Here is a 26985-nt window from a genome sequence, read left to right as displayed (position 1 = left end):
TTTATTTTGATACGAATGACTTGATTATTTGTGTATTTTGTAAATATTTTTTATACGTATTTACATTACTTAATGTGTATTTTGTTTATATATTTTTTTACAAATTTACGTTACTATATGTGTATTTGTTAAAAATATTTTGAAACGAATTTACTTTATTTTATGTATTTTGTATATATATATATTTCATTTCAAATTTAGCTTATTTTGTGTGTATTTTGTATATCTATTTTCATACAAATTTAATTACTTCTGTGTATTTTTGTATATAGTTTTATACAAATTTACGTTATTTTATGTGCATTTTGTATATTTATATTTATACAAATACACATTTTCTTATTGGTATTTTGTTTATTTATATTTATACGAATTTACATTATTTTATGTGTATTTTGTATACATTTTTGATTCGTATTTACTTAATTTAATTTGTATATTGTATATATATATTTATAGAAATCTACGTTATTTTATATGTATTCGTATATATATTTTGAAACAAATTTACATTGTTTTATATGTATTTTGCATATCTATTTCAATACAAATTTACCTTATTGTATGTGCATTTTGTATATTTATTTTAATACAAATTCAAATATTTTATGTGTATTTTGGTATATATAATTTTATAAAAAATGCGTTATTTTATAGGTATTTTGCATCTTAGTTTTCATACAAATGTACATTATTTTATTAATATTCTGTGTATATATTTTCATGCGATTTTATATTACACTATTTGTGTTTTGTATATATTTTTTTATACATATTTTCATTATTTAATGTGCATTTTTTATATATATTTTATACAAATTAACGTTATTTTAAGTGTATTTGTTTATATAATTTCATTCAAATTTACATTATTTTAAGTGTATTTTGTATATGTATTTCAATACAAATTTACCTAATTTTATGTGTATTTTGTATATTTATTTTTATACAAATTTAAATTATTTTTGTGTTTTTTGTATATACATATAGAGTAAATTTCTATGAAAATATATATTCAAAATACCTATAAAATTATGTAAATAAGTATAAAAATATATATATCAAATACACCTAAAAAAATGAAAATTCGTATCAAAATAGATAAACAAAATTCCGATAAAAGAACGTATATTTGTAGGAAAATAAATATACAAAATACACATAAAATTACGAAAATTTATATAAAAATATATACAAAAAAACAAAAATAAATTTCTATTTGTATGAAAATAGATATACAAAATACACATATAATTAGTTAAATTTGTATTTAAATACATGTACAAAATACACATAAAATAATGTAAATTTGTATTAAAATAAATATACAAAATACACATACAATAAGGTAGATTTTTATTGAAATAGATATGCAAAAAACACATAAAATAAAGTAAATTTGTATCAAAATATATACGAATACACACAATAAAATAACGTAAATTTTTATGAAAATATATATACAAAATACACATTAAATAATGTAAATACATAGAAAAATATATATACAAAATACATATAAAATAATGTAAATTCGTATCAAAATAAATAAACAAATTTTCCTCTAAAAGAATGTATATTTGTAGGATAATATATATACAAAATACAAATAAAAAAACAAAAATTTGTATTAAAATATATACAAAAATACACAAAAATAATTTAAATTTGTTTGAAAATAGATATGCAAAATACACATGAAATTAGGCAAATTTTTATTGAAATACATATACAAAATACACATAAAATAATGTAAATTTGTATGAAACTATATAAACAAATACACATAAGATAACGTAAATTTCCATAAAATATATGTACAAAATATACATTAAATAATGTAAATATGTCTAAAAATATGTATACAAAATGCACAGAATAACGTAAAATCGAATCAAAATAAATAAACAGACTATCAATAAAATAATGTAAATTTGTATGAAAATAAAGATGCAAAATACGCATATAATAACGCATATTTGTTTAAAAATATATATACAAAAATACACCTAAAATAATTAAATTTGTATCAAAATAAATATAGAAAAAGCACATACAATAAAGAAAATTTGTATTGAAATAGATATGCGAAATACACATAAATAATGTAAATTTGTATCAAAATATAGATACGAATACATATAAAATAGAGTAAATTTCTATGAAAATATATATTAAAAATACATATAAAAATATCAAAATAATTAGAAAAAAAAAATATATATATATATATATATATATATATATATATATATATATATATATATATATATATATATATATATATATATATATATATATATATATATATATATATATATATATATATATATATATATATATATATATATATATATATATATATATATATATATATATATATATATATATATATAGATATATATATATATATATATATATATATATATATATATATATATATATATATATATATATCAAATACACCTAAAATAATGAAAATTCGTATCAAAATCAATAAACAAAATTCCGATAAAAGAACGTACAAATTTACATTATTTTATGTGTATTTTGTACATGTATTTTAATACAAATTTAACTAATTATATGTGTATTTTGTATATCTATTTTCATACAAATTGAAATTTATTTTTTTGTTTCTTTGTAAATATTTTTATTCAAATTTTCGTAATTTTATGTGTATTTTGTATACTTATTTTCCTATAAATATACGTTCTTTTATCGGAATTTAGTTTATTTATTTTGATACGAATTTTCTTTTTTTAGGTGTATTTGATATATATATTTTTATACTTATTTACATAATTTTATATGTTTTTTGAATATATTTTCATAGAAATTTACTCTATATGTATATATAAAAAACAAAAATAATTTAAATTTGTATGAAAATAAATATACAAAATACACATAAAATTAGGTAAATTTGTATTGAAATACATATACAAAATACACTTAAAATAATGTAAATTTGAATGAAATTATATAAACAAATACACTAAAAATAAAGTTAATTTGTATAAAATATATATAAAAAATACACATTAAATAATGAAAATATGTATAAAAAAAAATATACAAAACACAAATAGTATAATATAAAATCGTATCAAAATACATTCACAGAATATTAATAAAATAATGTACATTTGTATGAAAACTAAGATGCAGAATACCTATAAAATAACGCATTTTTTATAAAATTATATATACCAAAATACACATAAATATTTGAATTTGTATTAAAATAAATATACAAAATTCACATACAATAAGGTAAATTTGTATTGAAATAGATATGCAAAATACATATAAAACAATGTAAATTTGTTTCAAAATATATATACGAATACACATAAAATAACGTAGATTTCTATGAAAATATATATACAAAATACAAATAAAATTAAGTAAATACGAATCAAAAATGTATACAAAATACACATAAAATAATGTAAATTCGTATAAATATAAATATACAAAATGCACATAAAATAACGTAAATTTGTTTAAAACTATATACAAAAATACACAGAAGTAATTAAATTTGTATGAAAATAGATATACAAAATAGACACAAAATAAGCTAAATTTGAATTGAAATATATATACAAAATACATAAAATAAAGTAAATTCGTTTCAAAATATTTTTAACAAATACACATATAATAATGTAAATTTGTAAAAAAATATATAAACAAAATACACATTAAGTAATGTAAATACGTATAAAAAAATATTTACAAAATACTCAAAGAATCAAGTCATTCGTATCAAAATAAATAAAATAAAAACTAATTAAATAATGTAAATTTGTATCAGAAAACATATACAAAATGCACATAAAATAACGTTTTAAGTTTCTATAAAAATATATGTACATAAATGCACATAAAATTAGTTTGCATAAAAAAATATATACAAAACACACATTAGATAATGTAAATGAGTATAAAAATATGTATACAAAATACCTATAAAATAATCTAAATTCGTATCGAGTAAAAATAAAAAAATAACAATAAAATAATGTAATTTTGGATGAAAATATATATAGAAAACACACATAAAATAACCTAAATACAAATACAAATATACACATTAAATAATTTAAAATTGAATGAAATAAATATACAAAATAAACATAAAATAAGGTAAATTTGTAATAAAATATATGTAAGAATACTCATGAAATAATATAAATTTGTATGAAAATATATATACAAATACACATAAAATAACCTAAATTTGTATAAAATTTGTTTCAAAATATATACGAATACACACAATAAAATAACGTAAATTTTTATGAAAATGTATGTATAAAATACACATAAAATAATTTAAATACGTAGAAAAATATATATACAAAATACACATAAAATAATGTAAATTATTAAAAAATTAAATACACAAAATTCCAATAAAAGAATGTATATTTGTAGGAAAATATATATACAAAAAACAAATAAAATAACTAAAATTTGTATAAAAATATATACAAAAATACACAAAAATAGTTTAAATTTGTTTGAAAATAGATATGCAAAATACACATAAAGTTTAGCAAATTTGTATTGAAATACATATACAAAACTCACATAAAATAATGTAAATTTGTATGAAAATATATAAACAAAAACATATAAAATCACGTAAATTTGGATAAAATATATATACAAAATATACATTAAATATTTTAAATATGTATAAAAATATATTATATTATATATATTTTTATTGATATTTGCGTTATTTATGTGTATTTTGTATATGTTTTCTCATAGAAATTTACATTATTTTATTGGTATTTTGTCTATTTATTTTGATACGAATTACATGATTATTTGTGTATTTTGTACATTTTTTTATACGTATTTACATTATTTAATGTGTATTTTGTTTATATATTTTTATACAAATTTACGTTATTATATGTGTATTTGTATAAGTATTTTGATACAAATTTACATTATTTTATGTATTTTGTATATATATTTCAATTTATTTTATTACAAAATCAAATATTTTATGTTTTTTCGTATATATATTTTTATCAAAAATGCGTTATTTTATGGGTATTTTGCATCTTAATTTTCATACGAATTTACATTATTTTATTAATATTTTCTGTATTTATTTTGATACGATTTTACATTATTTTATTTGTGTTTTGTATATATATATATATATATATATATTTTTTTTTTACATATATACATTATTTAATGTGTTTTTTGTATATATATTTGTTAGAAATTTACGTTATTTTAAGTCCATATGTTTATATATTTTCTTTCAAATTTACATTATTTTATGTGTATTTGGTATATGTATTTCAATACAAATTTACCTAATTTTATGTTTTTTATATATTTATTTTCATACAAGTTTAAATTATTTTTGTGTATTTTTGTATATAGTTTTATACAAATTTAGGTTATTTAATGTGTATTTTGTATATCTATTTTCATACAAATACACATTCTTTTCATGATATTTTGTTTATTTATTTTGACACGAATTAAGATTATTTAATGTGTATTTACATTATTTCAAGTGTATTTTGTATATGTATTTCTATAGAAATCTACGTTATTTTATGTGTATTCGTATATATATTTTGAAACAAATTTACATTGTTTTATGTGTATTTTGCATATTTTTTCAATACAAATTTACTTTATTGTATGTGCATTTTGTATATTAATTTTAATACAAATTTGATTAATCTATGTGTATTTTTGTATATGTATTTTTATAAAAATATGCTTTATTTTATGGGTATTTTGCATCTTTATTTTCATACAAATTTACATTATTTTATTGATATTCTGTGTATTTATTTTGATATGATTTTACATTATTCTATGTGTATTTTGTATATATATTTTATATAAAATGTATTTGTTTTCATTTCATACAAATGTACATTTTTGTATGTGTTTTTTGTACATGTATTTAAATACAAATTAAACTAGTTATATGTGTATTTTGTATATCTATTTTGTATGTATATTTTCAGAGAAATTTACTCTATTTTATGAGTATTCGTATATATATTTTGATACAAATTTACATTATTGATGTGTATTTTGCATATCTTTTTCAATACATATTTACTTTATTGTACGTGCATTTTGTATATTTATTTTAACACAAATTTAATTATTTTATATGTATTTTTGTATATATATTTTTATGCAAATATGCGTTATTATATGGATATTTTGCATCTCTATTTTCATACAAATTTACATTATTTTAATGATATTCTCTTTATTTATTTTGATACGATTTAACATTATTCTATGTGTATTTTGTATATATTTTTTTATACATATTTACATTATTTAATGTTTATTTTGTATATATATTTTATCCAAATTTACATTATTTTATGTGTATTTGTTTATATATTTTCATACAAATTTACACTATTTTATGTGTTTTTTGTATATATATTTTTCTACGTATTTAAATTATTTTATGTGTATTTTGTATATATATTTTCATAAAAAAATTACGTTATTTTATTGTGTGTATAAGTATATATTTTGATACAAATTTTATACAAATTCATGTTATTTAATGTGTATTTGTATATATATTTTCATACAAATTTATATTATTTTATGTGTATTTTTTCATATATGTCATTACAAATTTACATTATTTTATGTTTATTTTGTATATTTGATTCATTCAATTTTAAATTATTTCATGTGTATATTTGTATTTGTATTTAGGTTATTTTATGTGTATTTTGTATATATATTTTCATCCAAAATTACAATATTTTATTGGTATTTTCCTAATTTAACTCGATACGAATTTAGATTATTTCATAGGTATTTTGTATACATATTTTTATACTCATTTACATTATCTAATGTGTGTTTTGTATATATATTTTTATGCAAATTTATTTCATGCTCATTTTTGTACATATATTTTTTATAGAAATTTGCGTTATTTTATGTATATAGTTTTATATAAATTTATGTTATTTTATGTGCATTTTGTATATTTATATTTATACAAATACACATGCTTTTATTGGTATATTGTTTATTTACATTTATACGAATTTACATTATTTTATGTGTATTTTGTATACATTTTTTTATACGTATTTACTTAATTTTATGTGTATTTTGTATATGTCTTTTTATAGAAATCTACGTTATTTTATGTGTATTCGTATATATATTTTGAAACAAATTTACATGTATATTTATTTTAATACAAATTCAAATATTTTATATGTATTTTGGTATCAATAATTTTATAAAAAATGCGTTATTTTACAGGTATTTTGCATCTTAATTTTCATACAAATTTACATTATTTTATTAATATTCTGTGTATATTTTTTGATACGATTTTACATTATTCTATTTGTGTTTTGTATATATTTTTTTATACATATTTACATTATGTAATATGTATTTTGTATATATATTTCATACAAATTTTCGTTATAATATGTGTATTTGTTTATATATTTTCTTTCAAATTTACATTATTCTATGTGTATTTTGTATATGTATTTCAATACAAATTAACCTAATTTTATGTGTATTTTGTATATTTCTTTTCATACAAATTTAAATTATTTTTGTGTATTTTTGTATATAGTGTTATACAAATTTAGGTTGTTTTATGTACGCATTTACATTATTTAATGTGTGTTTTGTATATATATTTTTATGCAAAGCTACTTTATTTTACGTTTATTTTTATAGAAATTAGCGTTATTTTATATGTATTTGTATATGTTTTCTCATACAAATTTACATTATTTTATTGATATTTTGTTTATTTAGTTTGATTCGAATTACATGATTATATGTATTTTGTACATATTTTTTTATACGTATTTACATTACTTAATTTGTATTTTGTTTATATATTTTTAAACAAATTTACGTTATTATATGTATTTTTATAAATATTTTGATACAAATTTACATTATTTTATGTATTTTGTATATACATTTCAATTTAGATTTAGCTTATTTTATCTGTATTTTGTATATCTATTTTCATACGAATTTAATTATTTCTGTGTATTTTTTTATATAGTTTTATACAAATCTACGTTATTTTATGTGTATTTTGTATATTTATATTTATACAAATGCACATTCTTTTATTGGTATTTTGTTTATTTATTTTGATACGAGTTTACATTATTTTATGTGTATTTTATATACATTTTCTTATACGTATTTACTTCATTTTATGTGTATTTTGTATATATATTTTTATACAAGTCTACGTTATTTTATGTGTATTCGTATATATATTTTGAAACAAATTTACATTGTTTTATATGTATTTTGCATATCTATTTCAATACAGATAGACGTTATTTAATGGGTATTTTGCATCTTTATTTTAATACAAATTTACATCATTTTATTAATATTCTGTGTATTTATTTTGATACGATATTACATTATTCTATTTGTGTTTTGTATATATTTTTTTATACATATTTACATTATTTAATGTGTATTTTGTATATTTTAAAACAAATTTACGTTATTTTATGCGCATCTGTTAAAATATTTTGATACAAATTTACATTATTTTATGAATTTTGTATATATATTTCAATACAAATTTAGTTTATTTTAAGTATATTTTGTATTTCTATTTTCATTCGTGTCAAAATAAATAAGCAAAATAGCAATAAAATAATGTAATTTTGTATGGGAAAACATATACAAATACACATAAAATAACGCAAATTTCTAAAAAAATATATGTACAAAAATTCACATAAAATAGAGTAAATCTACATAAAAATATATATACAAAACACACATTAAATAATGTAAATGCGTATATAAAATAACCTAAATTTGTATAAAATTATATACAAAAAAACACAAAAATATTTAAGATTTGTATGAAAAGAAATATACAAAATACACATAAAATTAGGTAAATTTGTATTGAAATACATATACAAAATACACATAAAATAATGTAAATTTGAATGAAAATATATAAACAAATACACTTAAAATAACGTAAATTTGTATAAAATATATATGCAAGATACACATTAAATAATGTAAATGTGTTTAAAAAAATAGATACAAAAAATAAATAGAATAATGTAAAATCCTATCAATATAAATGCACAGAATATCAATAAAATAATGTAAATTTGTATGAAAAGAAAGTTGCAAAATTCCCATAAAAAAGCGCATTTTTTATAAAAATATATATACCAAAATACACATAAAATATTTAAATTTGTATTGAAATAAATATACAAAATGCATATACAGTAAGGTAAATATATATTGAAAGAGATATTAAAAAATACACATAAAACAAAGTAAATTTGTTTCAAAATATATATACGAATACACATAAAATAACGTAGATTTTTATAGAAATATATATGCAAAATACACATGAAATTATGTAAATACGTATAAAAATATATGTACAAAATACATATCTAGGTAAATTAGTGTCAAAATAAATAAACAAAATTTCATGAAAAGAATGTGTATTTGTATGAAAATAAATAATAGATAATAAATTTGTATGAAGTATATATGCAAGATACACATTAAATAATGTAAATATGTATAAAAAAAATATATACAAAAAACAAATAGAATAATGTGAAATCGTATCAAAATAAATACACCGAATATTAATAAGATAATGTAAATTTGTATGAAAATAAAGATGCAAAATTCCCATCAAATAGCGCATTTCTTATAAAATTATATATAGTAAAATACACATAAAATATTTAAATTTGTATTGAAATAAATATACAAAATGCACATACAATAAGGTAAATTTGTATTGAAAAATATGCAAAATACACATAAAACAGTGTAAATTTATTTCAAAATCTCTATACGAATACTCATAAATCAACGTAGATTTCTTTAGAAATATATATACAAAATACACATCAAATGATGTAAACACCTATATATATACATATATATATATATATATATATATATATATATATATATATATATATATATCTATATATATATATATATATATATATATATATATATATATATATATATATATATATATATATATATATATTTTATAGAAATCTACGTTATTTTATGTGTATTCGTATATATATTTTGAAACAAATTTACATTGTTTTATATGTATTTTGCATATCTATTTCAATACAAATTTACCTTATTGTATGTGTTTTTTATATTTATTTTAATACAAATTTAATTTTTTTATGTGTATTTTGGTATATATATTTTTATAAATAAAAAAAATGCGTTATTTTATGGGTATTTTGCCTCTTTATTTTCATACAAATTTACATTATTTTATAAATATTCTGTGTATTTATTTTGATACGATTTTACATTATTCTATTTGTGTTTTGTATATATTTTTTATACAAATTTACGTTATTTTAAGTGTATTTGTTTATGTCTTTTCATTCAAATTTACATTATTTTAGTGTATTTTGTATATGCATTTCAATACAAATTTACCTAATTTTATGTGTATTTTGTATATTTATTTTCAAACAAATTTAAAATATTTTTGTGTATTTTTGTATATAGTTTGATACAAATTTAGGTTATTTTATGTGTATTTTGTATATCTATTTTCATACAAATACACATTCTTTTATTGATATTTTGTTTATTTATTATGACGCGAATTTACAGTATTTAATGTGTATTTTGTTTATATATTTTTATACGTATTTACATAATTTCATGTGTATTTTGTATATATATTCCTATAGAAATCAACGTTATTTTATGTGTATTCGTATATATATTTTGAAAGAAATTTACACTGTTTTATGTGTATTTATCGTTTTTTTTTCAATACAAATTTACCTTATTGTATGTGCATTTTGTATATTAATTTTAATACAAATTTAATTATTCTATGTGTATTTTTGAATATGTATTTTTTAAAAAAAATATGCTTTATTTTATGAGTATTTTGCATCTTTATTTTCATACAAATTTAAATTATTTTATTTATATTCTGTGTACTTATTTTGATACGATTTTACATTATTCTATGTATAACAAAAATAAATACAGAATACACAAAAATAGATATGCAAAACACATATAAACAATGTAAATTTGTTTCAAAATATATTTACGAATACACATTAAATAAGGTAGGTTTCTATAAAAATATATATACAAAATACACATAAAATTAAGTAAATACGTATAAAAAATGTATACAAAATACACATAAAATAATGTAAACTCGTATCAATATAAATCAACAAAACACCAATAAAATAATATATATTTGAATGAAAATAAATTTACAAAATACAAATAACATAACTAAAATTTGTATTAAAATATATACAAAAATACATAGAAATAATTTGAGTTTGTATGAAAATAGATATACAAAATAAACATAAAACTAGGTAAATTTCTTTTGAAATGTATATACAAAATACCCATAAAATATTGTAAATTTGTGTCAAAATATATAAACAAATACACATAAAATAACGTAAATTTGTATGAAAAATATGTACAAAATACACATAGAATAATGTCAATTCGTATCAAAATGAATGAGCAGAATATCAATAAAATAATGTAAGTTTGTATGAAAATAAAGATGCAAAATACCCAAAAAATAAAGCATATGTTTATAAAAATACAGATACAAAAATACACATCGAATAATTAAATTTGTATTAAAATTAATATACAAAATGCGTATATAATAAGGTAAATTTGTATTGAAAAAATATGCAACATACAAGTTTACTCATACAAATTTATATTATTTTATTGGTATTTTGTTTATTTATTTTGATACGAATTACATGATTATATGTGTATTTTGTACATATTTTTTTTATACGTATTTACATTATTTAATGTGTATTTTGTTTATATATTTTCATACAAATTTACCTTATTATATGTATTTGTATAAATATTTTGATACAAATTTAGTTTATTTCATGTATTTTGTATATATATTTCAATTCAAATTTAGCTTATTTTATCTGTATTTTGTATATCTATTTTCATACGATTTTAATTACTTCTGTGTATTTTTGTATATAGTTTTATACAAATTTACGTTATTTTATGTGTATTTTGTAAATTTATATTGATACAAATACACATTTTTTTTATTGGTATTTTGTTTATTTAATTTGATACGATTTTACATTATTTTATGTGTATTTTGTATACATTTTTTTATACGTATTTACATCATTTTATGTGTATTTTGTATAATTTTTTTTTATACAAATCTACGTTATTTTATGTGTATTCGTATATTTATTTTGAAACTAATTTACATTGTTTTATATGTATTTTGCATATCTATTTCAATACAGATTTACCTTATTGTATGTGTTTTTTGTATATTTATTTTAAAACAAATTTAGTTTTTTCATGTGCATTATGGTATATATATTTTTATAAATTAAAAAATTCGTTATTTTATGGGTATTTTCCTTCTTTATTTTCATACAAATTTACATTATTTTATTAATATTCTGTGTATTTATTTTGATACGATTTTACATTATTCTATTTGTGTTTTGTACATATTTTTTTATACAAATTTACGTTATCTAAAGTGTATTTGTTTATGTATTTTCATTCAAATTTACATTATTTTATGTGTATTTTGTAAATGTATTTCAATACAAATTTACCTAATTTTATGTGTATTTTGTATATTTATTTTCATACAAATTAAAATTATTTTTTTGTATTTTTGTACATAGTTTTATACAAATTTAGATGATTTTATGTGTATATTGTATATCTATTTTCATACAAATACACATTCTTTTATTGATATTTTGTTTATTTATTTTGACGCGAGTTTACATTATTTAATGTGTATTTTATATATATTTTTATACGTGTTTACCTCATTTGATGTGTATTTTGTATATATATTTCTATAGAAATCTACTTTGATTTATGAGTATTCGTATATAGATTTTGAAATAAATTTACACTGTTTTATGCATATTTTTTCAATACAAATTTACCTTATTGTATATGCATTTTTTATATTAATTTTAATACAAATTTAATCATGCTATGTGTATTTTTGTATATGTATTTTTATAAAAATATGCTTTATTTTAAGGGTATTATGCATTTTTATTTTAATACAAATTTACATTATTTTATTTATATTCTGTTTATTTATTTTTTTTGAAACAATTTTACATTATTCTAATTTTGTATATCTATTTTTATACGTATTTACTTAATTTTATGTGTATTTTGTATCTATATTTTTATAGAAATCTACGTTATTTTATGTGTATTCGTATATATATTTTGAAAAATTTACATTGTTTTATATGTATTTTTGCATTTCTCTTTCAATAAAAATTTACCTTATTGTATCTGCATTTTGTATATTTATTTTAATAGAAATTCAAATATTTTATGTGTATTTTGGTATATATAATTTTATAAAAAATGCGTTATTTTATAGGTATTTTGCATCTTAGTTTTCATACAAATGTACATTATTTTATTAATATTCTGTGTATATATTTTGATACGATTTCATATTATACTATTCGTGTTTTCTTTATATTTTTTTATACATATTTTCATTATTTAATGTGTATTTTTTATATATATTTTATACAAATTAACGTTATTTTAAGTGTATTTGTTTATATAATTTCACTCAAATTTACGTTATTTTAAGTGTATTTTGTATATGTATTTCAATACAAATTTACCTAATTTTATGTGTATTTTGAATATTTATTTTCAAACAAATTTAAATTATTTTCGTGTTTTTTTGTATATACATACAGAGTAAATTTCTATGAAATTATATACTCAAAATACATATAAAATTATATAAATAAGTATAAAAATATATATATCAAATACACCTAAGAAAATGAAAATTCGTATCAAAATAAATAAACAAAATTCCGATAAAAGAACGTATATTTGTAGGAAAATAAAAATACAAAATACACATAAAATTACGAAAATTTGAATAAAAATATATAGAAAAAAATTAAAAAAATAAATTTCAATTTGTATGAAAATAGATATGCAAAATACACATATAATTAGTTAAATTTGTATTTAAATACATGTACAAAATAGACATAAAGTAATGTAAATTTGTATGAAAACAAATTCACATAAAATAACGTACATTTGTATAAAATAGATATACAAAATAAACATAGAATAATGTAAAATCGTATCAAAAGAAATACACAGAATATCAATAAAATAATGTAATTTTGTATGAAAATAAAGATGCAAAATACCCATAAAATAAAGCATATTTTTTTAAAAATACGTATACAAAAATACACATAGAATAATTAAATTTGTATTAAAACTAATATACAAAATGCACGTACAATAAGGTAAATTTGTATTGAAAAAATATACAAAATGCACATAAAACATTGTATATATGTTTCAAAATATATTTACGAATACACTTAAAATAACGTAAATTTGTATGAAATATATAGAGAAAATACACATTAAATAATGTAAATATGTATAAAAAAAATATACCAAACACAAATAGAATAATGTAAAATAGTATCAAAATAAATACACAGAATATTAATAAAATAATGTAAGTTTGTATGAAAATAAAGATGCAAAATACCCATAAAACAACGCATTTTTTATGAAAATATATATACCAAAATACACATAAAATATTTAAATTTGTATTACAATAAATATACAAAATGCACATACAATAAGGTAAATTTGTATTGAAATAGATATGGAAAATACACATAAAACAATGTAAATCTGTTTCAAAATATATATACGAATACACATAAAAAAACGAAGATTTATTTAAAAATATATATACAAAATACACATATAATGAATTAAATACGTATAAGAAAATGTATACAAAATACACATAAAATAATGTAAATTCGTATCAATATAAATAAAGTGAATGCCAATAAAAGAATTTCATTATTTTATGTGTTTTTTGCATATCTATTTCAATAAAAATCTACCTTATTGTACGTTTATTTTGTATATTTGTATATTTGTATATTTGTATAAATATAAATATACAAAATACACAGAAAATAACGTAAAATTGTATAAAACTATATACAAAAATAAACAAAAATAATTAAATTTGTATTGAAATAGATATACAAAAGACACATAAAATAAACTAGATTTGAATTGAAATAAATATAGAAAATACATAAAATAATGTAAATTTGTATCAAAATATATATTCAAATACACATATAATAACGTAAATTTGTATAAAAATATATAAACAAAATACACATTAAATAATGTAAATACGTATAAAAGATGTGTACGTAATGTAAAAATTTATAAAATTAAAGATGCAAAATACCCGTAAAATAACTCATATTTAAAAAAAAATATATACAAAAAACACATAAAATAATTAAATTTGTATTAAAATAAATATACAAAATACACATACAATAAGGTAGATTTTTATTGAAATAGATATGCAAAAAACATAAAATAATGAAATTTTTTATCAAAATATATTCGAATACACACAATAAAATTACGTAAATTTTTATGAAAATATATATACAAAATAGACATAAAATAATGTAAATACATAGAAAATATATATACAAAATACACATAAAATTATGTAAATTCGTATCAAAATAAATAAACAAAATTTCCTCGAAAAGAATGTATATTTGTAGGAAAATATATATACAAAATACAAATAAAATAACAAAAATTTGTATAAAAATATATACAAAAATACACAAAAATAATTTAAATTTGTTTGAAAATAGATATGCAAAATACACATGAAATTAGGCAAATTTTTATTGAAATACATATACAAAATACATATAAAATAATGTAAATTTGTATGAAAATATATAAACAAATACACATAAGATAACGTAAATTTCCATAAAATATATGTACAAAATATACATTAAATAATGTATATACACATAAATAAATAAACAGACTATCAATAAAATAATGTAAATTTGTATGAAATAAAGATGCAAAATACCCATATAATAACGCATATTTGTTTAAAAATATATATACTAAAATACACATAAAATAATTAAATTTGTATCAAAATAAATATACAAAAGGCACATACAATAAAGAAAATTTTTATTGAAATAGATATTCGAAATACACCTAAATAATGTAAATTTGTATCAAAATATATATACGAATACACATAAAATAGAGTAAATTTCTATGAAAATATATATTAAAAATAATATAAAATTATGTAAATAAGTATAAATATATATATATATATATATATATATATATATATATATATATATATATATATATATATATATATATATATATATATATATATATATATATATATATATATATATATATATATATATCAAATACACCTAAAATAATAAAAAACTCGTATCAAAATAAATAAACAAAATTCCGATAAAAGAACGTATATTTGTAGGAAAATAAATATACAAAATACACATAAAATAACGAAAATTTGAATAAAAATATATACTAAAATACACAAAATTAATTTCGATTTGTATGAAAATAGATATACATAATACACATATAATTAGTTAAATTTGCATTTAAATACATGTACAAAATACACATAAAATAATGTAAATTTGTATGAAATGAAAACAAATTCACATAAAATAACGTTCATTTATATGAAATATATATACAAAATATACATAGAATAATGTAAAATCGTATCAAAATAAATACACAGAATATCAATAAAATAATGTAAATTTGTATGAAAATAAAGATGCAAAATACTAATAAAATAAAGCATTTTTTTATGAAAATACATATACAAAAATACACATTGCATAAATAAATTTCTATTATTTTATATGTACTTTGTATATATATTTTTATACGCATTTACATTATTTATAATTTATTTTGAATATATAATTGTATACAAATTCACGGTATTTTATGTGTATTTGTATATATATTTTCATATAAAATTACATTATTTTATGAGTATTTTGTACATATATTTCATTACAAACTTACCTTATTTTATGTATATTTTGTGTGTGTATTTTGTACATTTATATTTATACAAATACACATTCTTTTATTGGTATTTTGTTTATTTATTTTGATTCGAATTTACATTATTTTATGTGTATTTTGTTTACATTTTTTATACGTATTTACTTAATTTTATGTGTATTTTGTATATATATTTTTATAGAAATCTACGTTATTTTATGTGTATTCGTATATATATTTTGAAACAAATTTACATTGTTTTATATGTATTTTTGCATATCTCTTTCAATAAAAGTTTACCTTATTGTATGTGCATTTTGTATATTTATTTCAATACAAATTTAAATATTTTATGTGTATTTTGGTATATATATTTTTACAAGAAATGCGCTATTTGATGGGAGTTTTGCATCTTTATTTTCATACAAATTTACATTATTTTATTAATATTCGGTGTATTTATTTTAACACGATTTTACATTATTCTTTTTGTTTTTTGTATATATATATTTTTTATACATATTTTCATCATTTAATGTGTATCTTGCATATATATTTCATACAAATTTATTATCTATCATTTATTTTCATACAAATACACTTTCTTTTCATGATATTTTGTTTATTTATTTTGACACGAATTTACATTACTTAATATGTATTTTGTATATATATTTTTATGCGTATTTACATAATTTCATGTGTATTTTGTATATATATTTCTTTAGAAATCTACGTTATTTTATGTGTATTCGTATATATATTTTGAAACAAATTTACATTGTTTTATATGTATTTTTGAATATCTCTTTCAATACAAATTTACCTTACTGTATATGCATTTTGTATATTTATTTCAATACAAATTTAAATATTTTGTGTATTTTGGTATATATATTTTTAAAAAAATGCGCTATTTTATGGGAATTTTGCATCTTTATTTTCATACAAATTTACATTATTTTGTTGATATTCTCTGTATTTATTTTGATTCGATTTTACATTATTCTATTTCTTTTTTGTATATATATATATTTTTTATACACATTTACATTATTTAATGTGTATCTTGCATATATAGTTTATACAAATCTACGTTATTTAAGTGTACTTGTTTATATATTTTCGCTCAAATTTACATTATTTTATGTGTATTTTGTATATGTATTTCAATACAAATTTATCTAATTTTATGTGTATTTTGTATATTTCTTTTCATACAAATTTTAATTATTTTTGTGTATTTTTGTATATAGTTTTATACAAATTTAGGTTATTTTATGTACGCATTTACATTATTTAATGTGTGTTTTGTATATATATTTTTATGCAAATTTATTTTATTTCATGTGCATTTTTGTAGGTTTGTATTGAAATAGATATGCAAAATACATATAAAAGAATGTAAATTTGTTTCAAAATATATATACGAATACACATAAAATAACGTAGATTTCTATAAAAATATATACAAAATACACATAAAATTAAGTAAATACGTATAAAAAAATGAATACAAAATACACATAAAAAAATGTAAAATCGTATCAAAATAAATAAACAAAATACCAATAAAAGAATGTGTATTTTTATAAATATAAATATACAAAATACACATAAAATATCGTAAATTTGTATAAAACTATATACAAAAATTCACAGAATTAATTAAATTTGTAGGAAAATAGATATATAAAATACAGCTAAAATAAACTAAATTTGAATTGAAATATATATACAAAATACATAAAATAATGTAAATTTATATCAAAATATTTATACAAATACATATAATAACGTAGATTTGTTTAAAAATATATAAACAAAATACACATAAAATAATGTAAATACGTATAAAAAATATGTACAAAATACACATATAATCATATAGTTCGTATCAAAATTAATAAGCAAAATAAATATAAAATAATGTAAATTTGTATGAGAAAACATATACAAATAACGCAAATTTCTATAAAAATATATGTACAAAAATGCGCATAAGGTAAAGTAAATTTGCATAAAATATATAAACAAAACACACATTAAATAATGTTAATGAGTACATAAAATAACCTAAATTTGTATAAAACTATATACAAAAATAAACAAAAATAATTTAAATTTGTATGAAAAGAAATATACAAAATACACGTAAAATTAGGTAAATTTGTATTGAAATACATATAAAAAATACACATAAAATAATGTAAATTTGAATGAAAATATATAAACAAACACACTTAAAATAACGTAAATTTGTATAAAATATATATGCAAGATACACATTAAATAATGTAAATGTGTATAAAAAATATATACAAAAAACAAATAGAATAATGTAAAATCGTATCAAAATAAATACACAGAATATCAGTAAAATAATGTAAATTTGTATGAAAATAAAGATGCAAAATTCCTCAAAAATATCGCATTTTTTATAAAAAATATATATATATACCAAGCTGGGATTTTGTAGCCGCCGCCGAGTGGCTTAAAACTACCCACATGCTGTCCAGAAGACCACCTATCAACCCGGACTCTAGATTCAAGGATCAAAAATGAGCTCTGGGGGGGCAGCATGAGCCAATGCAAGATGGCGCCACTATAAACACTCGCCTGCGCCAGAACGGGCTTTGCCGACCATCAGGAGCCACCGGAATGAAGCCTTGGACCGACCATCAGGATCCACCGGGAAGAAGCCTACCGGCGCAATAGGCAGCAATGTAAAAAAAAAAAAAAAAAAAAAAAAAAAAAAAAATACACATTAAATATTTAAATTTGTATTGAAATAAATATACAAAATGCATATACAGTAAGGTAAATTTGTATTGAAAGAGATATTCAAAAATACATACAAAACAATGTAAATTTGTTTCAAAATATATATACGAATACACATAAAATAATGTAAACTCGTATCGAAATAAATAAAAAAAATACTAATAAAAGAATGTGTATTTGTATAAATATAAATATACAAAATACACATAAAATAACGTAAATTGATATAAAAGTATATACAAAAATACACAAAAGTAATTAAATTTGTATGAAAATAGATATACAAAATACACATAAAATAACTCATATCTAAAAAAAATATATACGAAAATACACAAAAAATTAAATTTGTATTAAAAGAAATATACAAAATACACATACTATAAGGTAAATTTGTATTGAAATAGATATGCAAAATACACATAAAATAATTTATATTTGTATCAAAATAGATACGAATACACACAATAAAATTTTTATGAAAATATATAAACAAAATACACATAAAATAATATAAATACGTAGAAAAATATATATACAAAATACACATAAAATAATGTAAATTCGTATCAAAATAAATAAACAAAATTCCAATAAAAGAATGCATATTTGTAGGAATATATATATATATATATATATATATATATATATATATATATATATATATATATATATATATATATATATATATATATATATATATATATATATATATATATATATATATATATATATATATATATATATTTATATAATGTATTTTGAATGAAAATATATAGAAAATACATAAAATAACGTAAATACAAATAAATATATATATATATATATATATATATATATATATATATATATATATATATATATATATATATATATATATATATATACGGTATATATATATATATATATATATATATATATATATATATATAGCGACTATATATATATATATATATATATATATATATATATATATATATATATATTTATATATATATATATATATATATATTATATATATTATATGTGTATTTTGCATCTTTATTTTCATACAAATTTACATTATTTTATTGATAGTCTGTTTATTTATTTTGATACGATTTTACGTTATTCTGTGTATTTTGTATACATTTTTTTAGACATATTTACATTATTTAATGTATATTTTGTACATATATTTTATGGAAATTTACGTTATCTTATGTGTATTTGTTTATATAGTTTCATAGAAATTTACATTATTTTATGTGTATTTTGTATATGTATTTCAATAAAAAATTGCATAATTTCATGTGTATTTTGTATATCTATTTTCAAACAAATTTAAATTTTTTTGTGTATTTTTGTATATATTTTTATACAAATTTTTGTTATTTTATTTGTATTTTGTATATATATTTTCCTACAAATATACATTCTTTAAGAGGAAATTTTGTTTATTTATTTTGATACGAATTTACATTATCTTATGTGTATTTTGTACATATATTTTTCTATGTATTTACATTATTTAATTTGTATTTTGTATATATATTTTCATAAAAATTTACGTTATTTTATTGTGTGTATTCGTATATATTTCGATACAAATTTACTTTATTTTATGTGTTTTTTGCATATCTATTTCAATAAAAATCTACCTTATTGTATGTGTATTTTGTATATTTATTTTAATACAAATTTAATTATTTTATGTGTATTTTTGTATATATATTTTTTTGAATATGAGTTATTTTATGGGTATATTGCATCTTTAATTTTAAAAATTTTTACATTACGTACATATCTTTTATACGTATTTACATTATTTAATGTGTATTTTGTTTATATATTTTTATACAAATTTACGTTATTATATGTGTATTTGAATATATATTTTGATACAAATTTACATTATTTTATGTATTTTCTATATTTATTTCAATTCAAATTCAGCTTATTTTATGTGTCTTTTGTATGTCTATTTTCATACAATTTTTATTTTTTTTAAATTTTTGTATATAGTTTTATACAATTTTACGTTATTTTATGTGTATTCTGTATATTTATTTTTATACAAGTGCACATTCTTTTATTGGCATTTAGTTTATGTGTATTTTTTTTTTTTTTTTTTTTTTTTTTTTTACATTGCGGCCTATTGCGCCGGTAGGCTTCTTCCCGGTGGATCCTGATGGTCGGTCCAAGGCTTCTTTCCGGTGGGTCCTGATGGTCGGCCCAGCCCGTTCTGGCGCAGGCGAGTGTTTATAGTGGCGCCATCTTGCATTGGCTCATGCTGCCCTTCCAGAGCTCATACGTATAGAGCTTATACGTATTTACTTCATTTTATGTGTATTTTGTATACATATTTTTATACAAATCTACGTTATTTTATGTGTATTCGTATATATATTTTAAAAGAAATTTACATTGTTTTATTGTATTTTGCATATCTATTTCAATACAAATTTACCTTATTGTATGTTCATTTTGTATATCTATTGTAATACAAATTTAAATATTTTATGTGTATTTTGGTAATGTATTTTCATAGAAAATGCGTTGTTTTATGGGTATTTTGCATCTTTATTTTCATACAAATTTACTTTATTTTATTAATATTCTGTGTATCTAGTTTGATACTATTTTACATTATTCTAATTGTCTTTTGTATATATTTTTTTATACATATTTACATTATTTAATGTGTATTTTATATATATATTTCATACAAATATATTTTCATTCAAATTAACATATTTTATGTGTATGTTGTATATGTATTTAAATACAAATTTACCTAATTTTATGTGTATTTTGTATACTAATTTTCATACAAATTTAAAATATTTTTTGTGTATTTTTTTATAGTTTTATACAAATTTACAATATTTAATGTGTATTTTGTATATCTATTTTCATACAATACACATTCTTTTATTGATATTTTGTTTATTTATTTTGACACGAATTTACATTAATTAATGTGTATTGTGTATATATATTTTTATACGTAATTACGTCATTTCATCTATTTTTTGTATATATATTTCTATACAAATCTACGTTATTTTATGTGTATTTGTATATATATTTTGAAACAAATATACATTGTTTCATGTGTATTTTGCATATTCTTTCAATACAAATTTACCTTATATATATATATATATATATATATATATATATATATATATATATATATATATATATATATATATATATATATATATATATATATATATATATATATATATATATATATATATATATATATATATATATATATATATATATATATATATATATATATATATATATATATATATATATATATATATATATATATATATATATATATATATATATGTAAAATTATTGGAATTTTGTTTATTTATTTTGATACGAATTTACATTATTTTATGTGTATTTTGTATTTATATTTTTCTACGTATTTACATTATTTTATGTGTATTTTGTTTATATATTTTCATAAAAATTTACGTTATTTTATTGTGTGTATTCGTATCTATTTTGATACAAATTTACATTATTTTATGTGCATTTTGCATATCTATTTCAATGAAAATTTACCTTATAGTATGTGTATTTTGTATATTTATTTTAATACAAATTTAATTATTTAATGTGTATTTTCGTATATATTTTTTTAAATATGAGCTATTTTATGTGTATTTTGTATATCTATTTTCATACAAATTTTTTTACTTTTGTGTATTTTTTTATATACTTTTATATCAATTTACGTTATTTTATGTGTATTTTGTATATTTATATTTATACAAATACACATTCTTTTATTAGTATTTTGTTTATTTATTTCGATACAAGTTTACATTATTTTATGTGTATTCGTATATATATTTTGAAACAAATTTACATTGTTTTATATGTATTTTTGAATATCTCTTTCAATACAAATTTACCTTACTGTATATGCATTTTGTATATTTATTTCAATACAAATTTAAATATTTTATGTGTATTTTGGTATATATATTTTTATAAAAAATGCGATATTTTTTGGGAATTTTGCATCTTTATTTTCATACAAATTTACATTATTTTATTGATATTCTGTGTATTTATTTTGATACGATTTTACATTATTTTATTTGTTTTTTGAATATATTTTTTATACATATTTACATTTTAATGTGTATCTTGCATATTTCATTCAAATTTACATTATTTGATGTGTATTTTGTATATGTATTTCAATAAATGAATATATATATATATATATATATATATATATATATATATATATATATATATATATATATATATCTATATATATATATATATATATATATATATATATATATATATATATATACAAAAAAAATAGAAGAATGTAAAATCGTATCAAAATAAATACGGAGAATATCAACAAAATAATGTAAATTTGTATGAAAAAAAAATGCAAAATTCCCATAAAATAGTACATTTTTTCAAAAAATATATGTACCAAAATACTCATAAAATATTTAAATTTGTATTGAAATAAATATACAAAATGCATATAGAGTAAGGTAAATTTGTATTGAAAGAGATATTCAAAAATACATATAAAACAATGTAAATTTATTTAAAAATATATATACGAATACACATAAAATAACAGAGATTTCTATACAGTAAGGTAAATTTGTATTGAAAGAGATATTCAAAAATACATTATAAAACAATGTTAATTTGTTTCAAAACATATACGAATACACTTAAAATACAGTAGATTTCTATAGAAACATATATACAAAATACATATGAAATTATGTAAATACGTATAAAAATATATATAGAAAATACATATCAAATAATGTAAGTTCGTGTCAAAATAAATAAACAAAATATCATGAAAAGAATGTGTATTTGTATGAAAATAGATAATAGATAATAAATTTGTATAAAATATATATGCAAGATACACATTAAATAATGTAAATATGTATAAAAAAGTATATACAAAAAAGAAATAGAATAATGTAAAATCGTATCAAAATAAATACACCGAATATTAATAAAATAATATAAATTTGTATGAAAATATAGATGCAAAATTCCCATAAAATAGCGCATTTCTTATAAAAATATATATACCAAAACACACATAAAATATTTAAATTTGTATTGAAATAAATATACAAAATGTACATACAATAAGGTAAATTTGTATTGAAAGAGATATGAAAAATACATATAAAACAATGTAAATTTTTTTCAAAATATATATACGAATATAAATAAAAAAACGTAGATTTCTATAAAAATATATATACAAAATACACATAAAATTAAGTAAATACGTATAAAAAAATGTATACAAAATACACATAAAATAATGTAAACTCGAATTAAAATAAATAAACAAAATACAAATAAAAGAATATGTATATGGATAAATATAAATATACAAAATACACATCCAAAATAAACAGAAAATAAGATAGATTTGTAATAAAATATATGTACAAAATACACATAAAATAATGAAAATTTATGCACATAAAATACCATGAATTTGTATAAAAATATGAATTCAAAAAAAATATTAAATAATGTAAAAGCGTATAAAAATATATATACAAAGTACATATAAAATAATGTAAATTCGTATCAATATAAATCAACAAAACACCAATAAAATAATATATATTTCAATGAAAATAAATTTACAAAACACACATAAAATGACTAAAATTTGTATTAAAATATATACAAAAATACATAGAAATAATTTGAGTTTGTATGAAAATAGATATACAAAATACACATAAAACTAGGTAAATTTCTTTTGAAATGTATATACAAAATACCCATAAAATATTGTAAATTTGAGTCAAAATATATAAACAAATACACATAAAATAACGTAAATTTGTATGAAAAATATATACAAAATACACATATAATAATGTCAATTCGTATCAAAATGAATGAGCAGAATATCAATAAAATAATGTAAATTTGTATGAAAATAAAGATGCAAAATTCCCCAAAAATAAAGCATATGTTTATAAAAATACAGATACAAAAATACACATCGAATAATTAAATTTGTATTAAAATTAATATACAAAATGCGTATATAATAAGGTAAATTTGTATTGAAAAAATATGCAACATACACGTTTACTCATACAAATTTATATTATTTTATTGGTATTTTGTTTATTTATTTTGATACGAATTACATAATTATGTATGTATTTTGTACATATTTTTTTATACGTATTTACATTATTTAATGTGTATTTTGTTTATATATTTTCATACAAATTTACATTATTATATGTGTATTTGTATAAATATTTTGATACAAATTTAATTTATTTCATGTATTTTGTATATATATTTCAATTCAAATTTAGCTTATTTTGTGTGTATTTTGTATATATTTTCATACAAATTTAATTACTTCTGTGTATTTTTGTATATAGTTTTATATAAATTTACGTTTTTTATGTGTATTTTGTATATTTATTTTTATACAAATACACATTCTTTTATTGGTATTTTGTTTATTTATTTTGATACGAATTTACATTATTTTATGTATATTTTGTATACATTTTTTTATACGTATTTACTTCATTTTATGTGTATTTTGTATATATATATTTATACAAATCTACGATATTTTATGTGTGTTCATATATATATATATATATATATATATATATATATATATATATATATATATATATATATATATATATATATATATATATATATTTTGCATATCTATTTCAATACAAATTTATCTTATTGTATGTGTTTTTTGTATATTTATTTTAATAGAAATTTAATATATGTATATATATTTTTTTAAATAAAAAAATGCGTTATTTTATGGGTATTTTGCTTATTTATTTTCATACAAATTTACATTATTTTATTAATATTCTGTGTATTTATTTCGATACGATTTTACATTATTCTATTTGTGTTTTGTACATATTTTTTTATACAAATTTACGTTATTTTAAGTGTATTTGTTTATGTATTTTCATTCAAATTTACATTATTTTATGTGTATTTTGTGTATGTATTTCAATACAAATTTACCGAATTTTATGTGTATTTTGTATATTTATTTTCATACAAATTTAAAATATTTTTGTATGTTTT

Source organism: Eriocheir sinensis, unplaced genomic scaffold (genome assembly GCF_024679095.1).
Source record: "Eriocheir sinensis breed Jianghai 21 unplaced genomic scaffold, ASM2467909v1 Scaffold97, whole genome shotgun sequence".
NCBI lineage: Eukaryota > Metazoa > Arthropoda > Malacostraca > Decapoda > Varunidae > Eriocheir > Eriocheir sinensis.
Note: the sequence above shows the minus strand (reverse complement) of the source record.